The sequence below is a fragment of the Panthera pardus genome, unplaced genomic scaffold (assembly GCF_024362965.1).
Source record: "Panthera pardus isolate Hobbes unplaced genomic scaffold, ASM2436296v1 HiC_scaffold_11, whole genome shotgun sequence".
Taxonomy (NCBI): domain Eukaryota; kingdom Metazoa; phylum Chordata; class Mammalia; order Carnivora; family Felidae; genus Panthera; species Panthera pardus.
Genome location: NW_026526666.1, coordinates 7860313 through 7872588, shown reverse-complemented (window position 1 = coordinate 7872588; position 12276 = coordinate 7860313).

Here is a 12276-nt window from a genome sequence, read left to right as displayed (position 1 = left end):
TTCTCCTCCTCATCCTCTCCTCCTCCTCCTCCTCCTTCTCCTCCTTCTCCCCTCCTCCTCCTCCTCCTCCTCCTTCTCCTCCTCCTCCTCCTCCTCCTTTTCTCCTCCTCCTCCTCCTTCTCTCTCCTCCTCCCTCCTCCTCCTCCTTCTTCTCCCTCCTCCTCCTTCTTCTCCTCCTCCTCCTCTCCTCCTCCTCCTCCTTCTCCTCCTCCTCCTCCTTCTCCTCCTCCTCCTCCTTCTCCTCCTCCTCCTCCTTCTCCTCCTCCTCCTCCTTCTCCTCCTCCTCCTCCTCCTTCTCCTCCTCCTCCTCCTTCTCCTCTCCTTCTTCTCCTCCTCCTCCTCCTCCTCCTCCTTCTCCTCCCTCCTCCTTCTCCTCCTCCTTCTTCTCCTCCTCCTCCTTCTTCTCCTCCTCCTCCTTCTTCTCCTCCTCCTCCTTCTTCTCTCCTCCTCCTTCTTCTCCTCCTCCTCCGTCTTCTCCTCCTCCTCCTTCTTCTCCTCCTCCTCCTTCTTCTCCTCCTCCTCCTTCTTCTCCTCCTCCTCCTTCTTCTCCTCCTCCTCCTTCTTCTCCTCCTCCTCCTTCTTCTCCTCCTCCTCCTTCTTCTCCTCCTCCTCCTTCTTCTCCTCCTCCTCCTTCTTCTCCTCCTCCTCCTTCTTCTCCTCCTCCTCCTCCTCCTTCTCCTCCTCCTCCTCCTTCTCCTCCTCCTCCTTCTCCTCCTCCTCCTTCTTCTCCTCCTCCTCCTTCTCCTCCTCCTCCTTCTTCTCTTCCTCCTCCTTCTTCTCTTCCTCCTCCTTCTTCTCCTCCTCCTCCTCCTCCTCCTCCTCCTCCTTCTCCTCCTCCTCCTCCTCCTCCTTCTTCTCCTCCTCCTCCTCCTTCTTCTCCTCCTCCTCCTTCTTCTCCTCCTCCTCCTTCTTCTCCTCCTCCTCCTTCTTCTCCTCCTCCTCCTTCTTCTCCTCCTCCTCCTTCTCTCCTCCTCCTCTTCCTCCTCCTCCTCCCCCTCCTCCTCCCCTATGATAATGAATGTTATTACATTTGATGGAATCACTAAGTTCTCTAAGTCTGTTCTTATTTTGAGTAATTCTTTTTCTCTATCTTTTGTTCAGCTTGACTTACTTTCCATTACTTTGTCTCTAGGTCACAATTCATTTCTCTGCTTTTTCTAGCCTGCTGTTCATTCCATCAAGCATGTTTCTCATTTCATTATTGAGCCCTTTATTTCTGCTATGTTGTTCCTTATCTCTGTGTTAAGGGTCTCACTCATGTCTTCCAGTCCTTTCTCAAGTCCAGTGAGTATCCTTGTGATAATTAACTTAAATTCTCTATCAGGCATGTGACTTGTATCTGTTTCACTTAGATCTCGGGCGATAGTCTTGTCCTGTTCTTTCATTTGGGAAAATGGTCTCTGTCTTCTCATTTTGTCTAAGTCTGTGTGCCTGTTTTCTCTGTGTTAGGAAAGTCAGCTATGTCTCCTGTTCTTGAGGGTAATGGCCTCATGAATAAGAGATCTATTTAGTGTTATGCCATGTAGTGTCCCCTATTTCCCAGGACCTGGCACTTCAGTGAATGTTCCAATGTGTGCTGCATGTTCTCTGCTGTTATGTCCTGGCCACTTTATCCTTCAGGCCAGTTGTCTGCAGAGGCTCTCTTTTGCCTGTTGTGGGCCGTGTTGGTTCCATGGTCTGAATGTGGTGCATTTGTGGGTATGCTCTGGTCTGTTTGTGAAATGAGACCTATTGCCACCACCAACAGAACCAAGGTTCTGCAAAACTCCTGAGTTGGAAGATGTGGTGTTGGCAGGGGGTTGGGCCATCTCTTCTGAGGGAGGGGGCCCACTGTGCTGGGACTGAGGCAAGTGTCACTGAGAGAGGTGGTTCCATTGGAGCATGGGATTGGAGTGGGGCTTAGTATGCAAGTTAGATAGTGAGTCTGACATCATTTACTTCTTGATTAATGAACACTAAGAGTTATGGAACTGCTTAGTCAATTGGTTGTTTTCATTATCTGCAAAATAAAGTAAATGTAGCAGAAAAAAAAGTCCTGGAGACAGGTTAACTTTTTATAAGCAGTTAATCTCAGGCAAAGTACTTTCTTAACATCTTTGAGCTGCAATTGTCTCATTTGTAAAATGGAAATGATAACAGAACATTCTAAAGGATTTCACAATGATTAAGAAGCTTTTGGCTACAAGTAATTCAATTTAAACAATAAAGAAACTATATCTCCCCAGATAACAATTAGTCCTGATACTTCTGGGATGATTACCTCAGTAATTGATGACACCATCAAAAACACAATTATTTTCCATGTCTTGGTTCTGACATTTTCTTTGTCTCCTTATTCTCAGGCTAATTCCCCTGCTAATTGCAAAATGATTGCTAAAGTTTCTGGCATCCAGAAATTCTTGAGAAGCACCTCCCCTCTCCCCCATGCATTAGATTTCTCTTCATATCTCATTGGCTAGAATTTTTTTCACATGTCCATATTGAAACCAATCACCCTAAGAGAAATGGAATCACAGTAGTTGGTTTCGACCAATTGGGATATAGCTTTCCTTGAGTTGCTGGGAAGAGTGGTAGACATCCAAACAAAATTAGGGCTCTGCCAGCCATGAACAAGGGAACTGGTTGTTTGGTGGGCAACAGGAGTGTCCACTACAGAGCTGTTCCCAAATTGTAATGAGATCATTTGCAGCAAGCTCTTGGAATGGTACTTGGTGCACAGGAAGCTCTCAAATCCATGTTAGCTAGAAACACTTCTCATGATCTTCACAATTAAGTTATAAATTTAGGCAAGTTTTAAAAATTGCATTTTTCTTATCGTGCTGGATGATATATGTAAACACGGTGATCCCAGGAACGCAGAGGAGCCCCTAAGCTGGTGTGGAGAGAGGAACTGAAGGGTGAGGAGTGGGGAGAGTCTGTCAGGAAGGGTTTCTCAGAAAGAGATGGACTTGAGCTGAGTCTTGAAAGGCAAACAGAAGTAAGCAAATCTAGAAAGGAAGGAAGGAAGGAAGGAAGGAAGGAAGGAAGGAAGGAAGGAAGGAAGGAAGGAAGGAAGGAAAGGAAGGAAGGAAGGAAGGAAGGAAGGAAGGAAGGGTGAATGGATGGATGGATATAGTGGGCATGAGGCATGGGAGCATGGGACTAGAAACTTCGCTGTCCTCTAAGCACCTGAAAATGCTTAAGGAGAAGGAGGCTGAGAAAGCTTTTGCAACTAGGTATGCCCTGAGCCTGGGGTGCTATCAACATATTAAATGTCTTAGACAAATTGATCTTGAGCACATGTGTATTATCTTGGTAGCAAAGAAACAAACGACAAAAGAGTGTGCTGGTTCAGAGAAGGCTTATATAGTTAGGAAAAAGAATCTTACATAAGTTGCCAGGTTTTCGAGTGAGAAAGATTGAACAGTCATTTCACAAGATCATAACAAGTGGGTATTGCCTGTGTGAAACTGAATAAAAGAAACCCCATTTAAAATGGAGATGGGAGGCCAGAAGGGGGCACTCCCATCCCCTACCACTCATAGTCAGTTGCAGACCCCAATGGGAAAAGAGCTGTGTGCATGCATTCCCAACAGGAAGAAGCTTACTTTACTACCCCTGCAGGAGGAAGAAAGATTTTCTCCTTGCCTGGCAACAGCCCAGCCAATTAGAGACCGTCACAACTCAGCCAATGAAAAACCACTATCTTTCAAACTCCTAGTTTACTCCAATGGGCTTTTGGCAGACAGCAGCCCCACCTGATTCCCCCCTTCCCTGTGTAGAAGAGCATTCCTCAGCTTTGTGCTCCGGACTTGCCTATGGTTTTGACATAGCTTGCATGTCCCGGATGGCAATTCTCTGCTATTCCTGAATAAACCTATTTTGCTGGTAAAATAACTGACAGTTTTATCTTTAAGGCCAACAAATTAAACCAAAGGGCCATTGTAGCAGGGCAATCTAAGATGCTAGATGTACTGTCAGTCAAAAGAGGAGGAGGAAAAAAAAAAGACTTTGGCACATTTAAATAGCAAACAATGAGAGTTCATTTCTCTCTGCGTTTGGAATAACCAACCTGTGTCCCCAGCCAACTGACAGGCAATACAGTCAACTAGGGAGATGAGCAGAAGCACTGGGTGTGGGGAGAAGGTCAAAGTGGGATTCACGTTCTCGTTTTAAAGCCGTCCCTGATGATTTGTCACATTTGAGCCACGAAGATGGAAAACACAGTTTGCCTGCTGCTTAGTTTCAGATAACATTTCCCCCCACTGGAAACGAATAGCAGGGGAGAGGCAGTGCTGCGAAGGCTGGGGGGTGGGGGGGACTGAAATGTATTCCGGAAGTTGGAGGGAACCACTGTAGGGTGGTAAAGCTCATTCTCAGGGATCGATTCCCTTTCTCCCGGGCCTGGAAGTTCTAGATAACACCCAGAAGGGAGAGAATGAAGACAAACAACATGGCCAGGTGCTTTTTGTTTGTTTGTTGGTTGGTTTTGCTTGTTTTTTGATAAGGCAATATGCCTGTGCTTTCAAATACCCGCATGTAGAAATCTGACGTACGCAACTGGCTTTCAGTAAGAACCTGCGAACAACTCTATCTTAGCCGGCCTTGTCCGGTCCTTCTGGATCGGCAGCTGCCTCTGGTCCTGCTTCCCTCCCAAGGCAGCAGCCGCCAGAAAGCACCTGGACAGTGACAGCTTCTACCTGAGGCTCCATGTGCTCTATGCCAGAAAGGGGAGCTCTTTCTGAGTGGTCTCCAAGAAGGGGCGTCTTGCCAAGACCGTACGTTCCAACTCTGCTCCGCCCAGAGATATAAAACCACCAATATGTTTGAGAAAAGGGGCAATGAAGGGAGGGAAAGTAAATTATGTGGCGCTCCTTTGGTTGGCTGGAAGTTGAGAAGGAAGTGAGGATACCCTCTGGGCCTTCCATGGGACCGTGGGCCTCTGGCAACCCTCTGTCCCCACCTCCACTGTGGGCCCCTCACATTCTGCATCCTCTGTGAAAAAGTCCCTGCTCTGTTGGTGACCAGAGACCCTGATCCGAGGCCTGGAGAAGAATACCTCTACCCTTCCCCACCCCTCAAATCTGTATCTTTTGCCCAAAAGGTCTGAGTGGGGAAAGAAGGTGAGAAGAAAGTAAACTGTGTGGCTGAGGTGTCATAACTATTCCCTTCCATCCCATCCTTGGGCCACACATTTCTTCCCGCAGCCCACACAGGGAAGGCAGGGTGTCCCCTCTGGGTCCCTCCAGCCCGCAATGCTGTGTTGCATCTCCTGTGAATGCTGGCACCAGTGTTCTCACAGCATCCTGACTTCCCTTCACGAAACGCATCCCTCTGTGCCGAAACGGCTGCTTCTGTGCCTTCCCCATCCTGCCACCTCGAGAGTGAGTGCTGGTTCTTGCGTGGGTTTGTGTTCCAGGACCCAGCCTACTGCCTGCGCAGAATAGGCCCCAGGAAACCCGCTGGAGAGTCACCGGCCACTAGCGGAGGGTGCAGACTCCAGGGCCAGGACTGTCCTGTGCTCCAGTCCTTCCCCCATGGCTCTGCTTGCCTGGGGCTGCAGCCAGGACAGACCAGTGACAGACCTGAAGCCAGTCTCAGAGAGCAGGGCTTGGCCTTTCCCTCCCCATCAGCTGCTGGACAGCAACACGACAAGAGATGATCGCTCTCTCCAAGGCCGTAAATGCTGCGGCAAAGCCCCACGTTCCTCCTATTGTTGGGGCTTTCCTGTTTTCAGCCCCTGAAGATGCCACATGGGAGGAATAGGGCTTTTCAGCAGGTGGATTCTTTCCAGCCTTGGGCACGGCTCTGCTCTGGGTGGTGTATTTATTTGAACTCCTTTGGCAAATTACACCTCCCAGAGGCCCGCGGACTCGCAGCCAAGGCTGATTTCTCTGGGGAAAGATAGCACCTTACAGAGTCAATAGGGAGGCTCTGTTCCCTGAGCAGAAAGACACTTTTAACAACAGCCAATGTTTTATTCTGTCGAGGTCACAAAAGCCTCTGTAGCCAAAAGGGCGCGAAGGGGAGGAAGAAGTAACCTTGAACTCGAGAAAGAAAAAGAAAATCGCTAGAGTTTGTAGATCCCGGTGATCTCCCGAGCCAGCCCCAATCCCAGCAACAGCAAATGTGGAATCTGTACCCATTGCTTCTCTTATCAGCACCTTTATGCTTGCTATGACTACAGAAGGGTCAAGCCTGTGCTATTTCCCCTTTTCTCATTCCCTTCTTTCGGGCTCTCTCCTGCCTTTCTTTTTTTCACCCTCTTCTCTCCATTTCCTCTTGCTTTTGTTTATAATCCGTCTCCCAAAACATGCACACATGTGCACGCACACACACAGACACCCGGTTCCAAACAGCTCTCCCCATGCTCAAAACTTTTTGAAGCGTTATGTTCTATTTTTTAACATATTAGGATATTGTTTTCTTCTCCATAATTTATTTCTGATGTCCTGTGAATATACTTGAAACCACTGACGAGCAAATATCGTTGACATTTCAAGAAGACATTCCTTGTTTGTCCTGTGGCTCCTTGGGGCATCACTGAGCACTCCCAAGGGTACCTGTACCTTGTTTGAGAAACATAGATTTATAAATCCCTGCATTTTTTTTTTTTTAATTTGCAAGCCCGCCAACTCACCATCCATAATATAGGTGACACGTTCGCATTTGGTTTAGGTGTTATTGAATTGCCCCAGATGGTGGAAATGTTAGCAACCGTGGGGATCATCAAGTATGGTTGGCCCATCTGGGGCACAGAAAGGGTAAATGACTGGCCTAAGGCCCCAGAGCAAGTTGATGGTAGAGTTGGGACTTGTCCCCAGGTGTCCTTTCAGTCAGAACGTTTCCATTCTTCCATATCTTCCTTCTTTGATGTTTTGGAAGATCCCATTGTGTTCTAAAATTATATAATTCAAAATAAGGGCATAGAAGTTAATCCCTGTGCCCTTTTCAACCTACCTTCTCTTCTTGAATTCATTCCTCTTTATCACTACCCTTTGTCGATAGATCCCAAGCAGCTTTAATCCTGTCTTCAAGACTGCATTTAGGTCCTAGACAAGTTGAGTTAGTTAATACCCTGAATAAATCGAATCACTTTTTCTATAGGATTATTTGTTGGTGGTGGGACTTAACTATTCGCTCAAGTATCACTTTTAGTGAGATACACTCTTCCTCCAAAACCTACAGTGGCTCCCCATGACCTATGGCATCAAAACCTTCCCCACCTCCTTCATCCACTGCTGTGGGATCCGGGCACCCAGGCTGGGGACACCGTGTTACTGCAGAGCGTAGGTCCGTCCCTATTTGGCCCTTGACACATGATTTGAAGACAAACAGGGTATTCCCAACAAGGGAAGAAGTGCTTGCTAGGGAAGCAGGGAAGGGGGTAGACAGGGGTGAGTGCAGCAGGTGCCCTGGGAGAGGGTCCTTAGCAATCCAATTCCAGTTTCCCCGTAACCTCAGTGTACCCCATCCTCTTTCCCCTCGTCATTGGCTCCTTTTCTCCTCGCGTGATGTGCCGGCAGCCACTCAACCTATGCCCGTGCATTCCTCAAGTCCTCACGTCTCCTCCCGAGAGGGTCCCCTACCCCTGGACTCTTCCCCTCCAGTCTGCTCACCACGCAGCTGCCAGAAGCAACTCCATCTTCTCTGTTCCCTGTGCAACTGTCTTCTGCCTCCTGCTTCATCCGTGGAGTCCAAATGCCTCAGTCTGCCCTCCAGAGTCTTTTAGTTACCATCCTATCCCTAACGACTTCATTTGCTGCTGTTCCTTCGCGTGACATCCTCCGTGAACGAAATAAATGCCTCTCACGCGGAGCAGAGGGCCCAGCCCTGTGGGGGTGCAGGAGATCGGAAGAGGTGACCCCCGGGGGCTAACGAGGGCTCATGGAAAGTAGACTATACCACTCTCTAGAGTCGCTTCTTTCTTTGATAGGGGCTATCAACCCATTAGATCAAAGGGTTGATCTATACATGGCATAACTTGTTTTCAACAGAGATGATTTTCTTCTTAATAATTTCCTACACAAGATGGGAGAGGCTGGGTGGGCCAGCTGTCACGTGCTCCCACTTACCTGGCATGTGACCGTAGCAGCTAGGATAAATGTTAAGCTGTGATGGCAAAGAGAACCCCAAATTACAGTGGGAGAAGGAAGGGTCACCTGACAGTCTGGGTGGCCCCGGCTGTCAGGGCAGTCCTGTCCCGTAACATCAGTCAAGCACCCAGGTTTCTTCCATTTTTCTGTTGTCGTCACCTGCAACTCCACAACCACATTCCCGCCAACAGGAAAGGGAAACGAGAATGTGAAGAGAGAGCAAATGCCGTCTTGGGGGATTGAATTGGAGTTTGCCCATATGGCCCCCATTCAGAGCCCACTGACCAGAGGCTAATCATGTGACGGAGATGCAAGGGAAACTGAGGAATGTAGTTTCTTGATGGGTACCATGTGCTCAGCCAAAACTCAGCAGGGATGAGGAAGGTCTTCATTAAAAGGAAGAAGGGGAGAGGATATCTAGCAGGGTGTATAACAGCCTCTGCCACAGTAACTTCTCCTCTTTAGCCCCCACATCCCCACCTGTTACACAAGGGCAGGAATTTCACCCTCCCGATCACACAGAGCTATCTGGAGGAAAAAATAAAATTGGACACATGAGGGCTTAGGAATATGTTTTTTTAAGATTTTTTTTTTAAAGTGCTGTGCTAGAATGCAAAGTTCAATAGCCATCTAAAAAACCAATCCGTTGGGGCACCGGGGTGGCTCAGTTGGTTGAACGTCCGACTCTTGATTTCAGCTCAGGTCATGATCTCGTGGTTGTGGTATCGAGCCCCACGTGGGGCTCCACACTAAACATGGAGCCTGCTTGGGATTCCCTCTCTCTCCCTCTCTCTCTGCCCCTCCCCCACTAGCACACATGCACACACACGCACACTCTCTCTCTTTCTCTCTAAAATAACAATGACAACGACAGCAACAAAAAACCAATCTGTCAGCGTCATAAGGTTAGACACACACCTGCCATATAATGGAACGCCCCACTCCTATGTATTTGCCCAAGACAAATAAAAAGTTACTTTCACACAAAAACCTGTATACATAAGTTAATAGTGGCTTATTCATGGAAACAACCCAAATGGGTAAAGAAACCATGGGGTAACACCCATAGAACGAAATACTACTTACTCAGCAATAAAAAGGAATGAGTCGCTGAATACGTGAAGTAAGTTAGATGAGTCCCAGTGCATGATGGTAAGCGACATAAGCCAGACTCAAAAGGCTTCATGCTGTATTATTCAGCTTATATGACGTTCTGGAAAAAGTAAAACTTCTAGGGATGGAAAACAGATGAGAGATCGCTGGGGCGGGGGTGGGCATTGAATGAGTGATTGCCACCTCTTTGGGATGGGAAGCTGACCACAGAGGAGCCTCAGGGAATGGGGTGGGGTGGGGGTGCAACTGTCAGATCTTCTTCATCCTGGCGCTTACACAGCTGTGTGTGTTTGTCGAAACTCAGAGCTGTCCACTAAAAAGGGCACATTTTGTTCCTTAATTTATACCTTAATAAACTTGACCAAATCAAGTGCTATTCTAATGCAAACTATTATTAAGAATCATCTACCGGGGCGCCTGGGTGGCTCAGTCGGTTGAACGTCTGACTTCGGCTCAGGTCGTGATCTCACGGTCTGTGAGTTCGAGCCCCGCGTTGGACTCTGTGCTGACAGGTCAGAGCCTGGAGCCTGCTTCGGATTCTGCGTCTCCCTCTCTCTCTGCCCCTTCCCCACTCATGTTCTGTCTCTGTCTCAGAAATAAACATTTAAAAAAATTTTTAAAGAATCATCTACCTAACAGCTCCCATAATGACTTAAGTTCACACTGGGTGACATAATGTAGTTCACAGCTTTCTTATACGTCATCTCAAATGAGCCCCAGAGAGGCCCTAGGAGGTGGCAGGGCCAGCCTCTTCACCAGATGATGCTCAGAGTATTTCAACTATTAGATAATGTCACGTAGCCAACGGGTGACACCGCTGCCACTTTAGCTTTCTAAATTTTGTTCTTTCTTCTTTGAAGGCCATCATGCTGTTTAGGAGTTTTGAATAGTATCAGATAAAGACCGAACATTAAAACAATAAAATAAAAATCTACCGGTTGGGAGCAGGAACAATAGAAGACCCAGGGATTTTTTTTTTTTTTTTAAACTCCCGATCTGCCCGTCCCTAGTGCTCCAAGCAGGATCCTCTGAAGCCTTTCTGTCCCAGTGAAGGCTGCAGTCCCCTCCCTGGGGACCCCCGTGTGACTCAGGCCGCAGGACGGGACCTCTCTGGCTGTGGGAAGACAACACCAAGACTTGACGACTTCCAGAAATTGGCTCCCTTGCAGGTTGCCAATAGTACCCTTCCCACAAGGCCATGGCAGGAGTAGACCCAGCCACTAGAGCCCCATGCCCGGATAAACAGCAGAAAAAGTGGGATGACGAGACCCGCCTAATCAAGGCTGACTATTTGGGGACCCAGGTGCGGGCGCCGCGCGCTTAAATACTTCTTTTGTCTTCATCTGTGCGTCAGAAAGATCACCCACAACCTGGCCAATTCGGGGCTGTCTCTTTCCATAGCTTCGCAGCCACTAATATCTGTATCACACATTAGAATGAAGCGTTTTCGCAGGTGTGCAGTGGTTTGCTTCTCCTTACAGAGAAAATCACAGGCCCGTCTTATCTGCAGGTGAGAAATAAAGACCCATAGAGCCAAGCTAACCGTAGTTGCGTAAATCAAGCTGGGCTAAGATCCAGCTAACAATTGGTGGAGCAGGACTTGGACCCATCTCACTTACGCGTCCAAAGCCCGCATGCTTTTTCTCACCTTACTCTGCCTCTTATTTTACCCCCAGCTGCTTTCTATTGTACACCCCCCCCCCCTACTTGCCCACACCAAGCACACGGGTTGGGGAAGCATCAGGAGCGTGTTGCCCATGGTAGTGAATCAAATGGTTGGGGGTGTGCTACCAAACAGCTCCTCAATGGCAACTGTTTCTAAAAATGTACTTGTCGTGGGGCGCCTGGGTGGCTCAGTCAGTTAAGCGTCTGGCTCTTGATTTGGGCACAGGGCGGGATCTCACAGTTTGTGAGTTCGAGCCCTGTGTGGGGCTCTGCACTGACAGTGGGGAGCTTGCTTGGGATTCTCTGTCTCCCTCTCTCTCTGCCCCTCTCCCACTGGCTAGCGCTCTCTATCTCTCTCTCTCTCTCTTAAAAGTAAATAAACATAAAAAGTGTTTAAAAATAATGTACCTGTCATTCATGAATTTTTAAAAATGCTCTTCACCTATTTTGTCCATCCCCTCCCCCTGGCAACCACCAGTCTGTTCTCCGAATTTGAGTCTGTTTGTTCATTTGCTATTTTTTCGCTTACACACAGAAGTAAAACCACATTGTATTTGTCTTTGTCTGACTTATTTCACTTAGCGTAATACCCTCTAGCTCCAACTATGTTGTTGCAAATGGCAAGATTGCATTCTTTTTTATGGCTGATAATATTCCCAGTGTGTGTGTGTGTGTGTGTGTGTGTGTGTGTGTGTGTGTATGTGTATGTCCATTAATTTATCAGTGGACACTTGGGCTGCTTCTATATCTTGGCTATTGTAAATAATTCTGTAATAGACATAGGGGTGCATATATACCTCTTCAAATCAGCGTTTTCATTTTCATTTTCCTCGGGTAAATACCCAGTAGTGGAATGATATGGTGTTTATATTTTTAGTATTTTGTGGCACCTCCATGCTGTTTTCCACAGTAGCTGCACAAATTTACATCTCCATCACCAGTGTATGAGGGTTCCTTTTTCACCCAATCCCTGACAACACTTGTTATTTCCTGTGTTTTTGATACCAGCCATTCTGACAGGTGTGAGGTGATAGCTCATGGTGGTTTTGAGTTGCATTTATCCAAAGATGAGTGATGTTGAACATCTTTTCATGTGTCTGTTGACCATTTTTTAAATCTGATTGTTTTGAGTTGTATACGTTCTTTATGTATCTTGGATATTAACCCCTTACTGGATATATAATTTGCAAATATCTTCTCCCATTGTGCAGGTTTCCTTTGTTTTTGTGATTGTTTCCTTTGCTATGCAAAAGCCTTGTATTTCGGTATAGTCCCGATAGCTAATTTTGCCTTGCTTTTGTTTTCCTTTACTGAAGTGACATATTCATAAATGTGTTGTGGAAGGTGATGTCCAAGAAATTGCTGCCTGTGTTTTCCTTTAGGAGTTTTATGGCTTCATGTCTCACATTTAGGCCTTTCATCC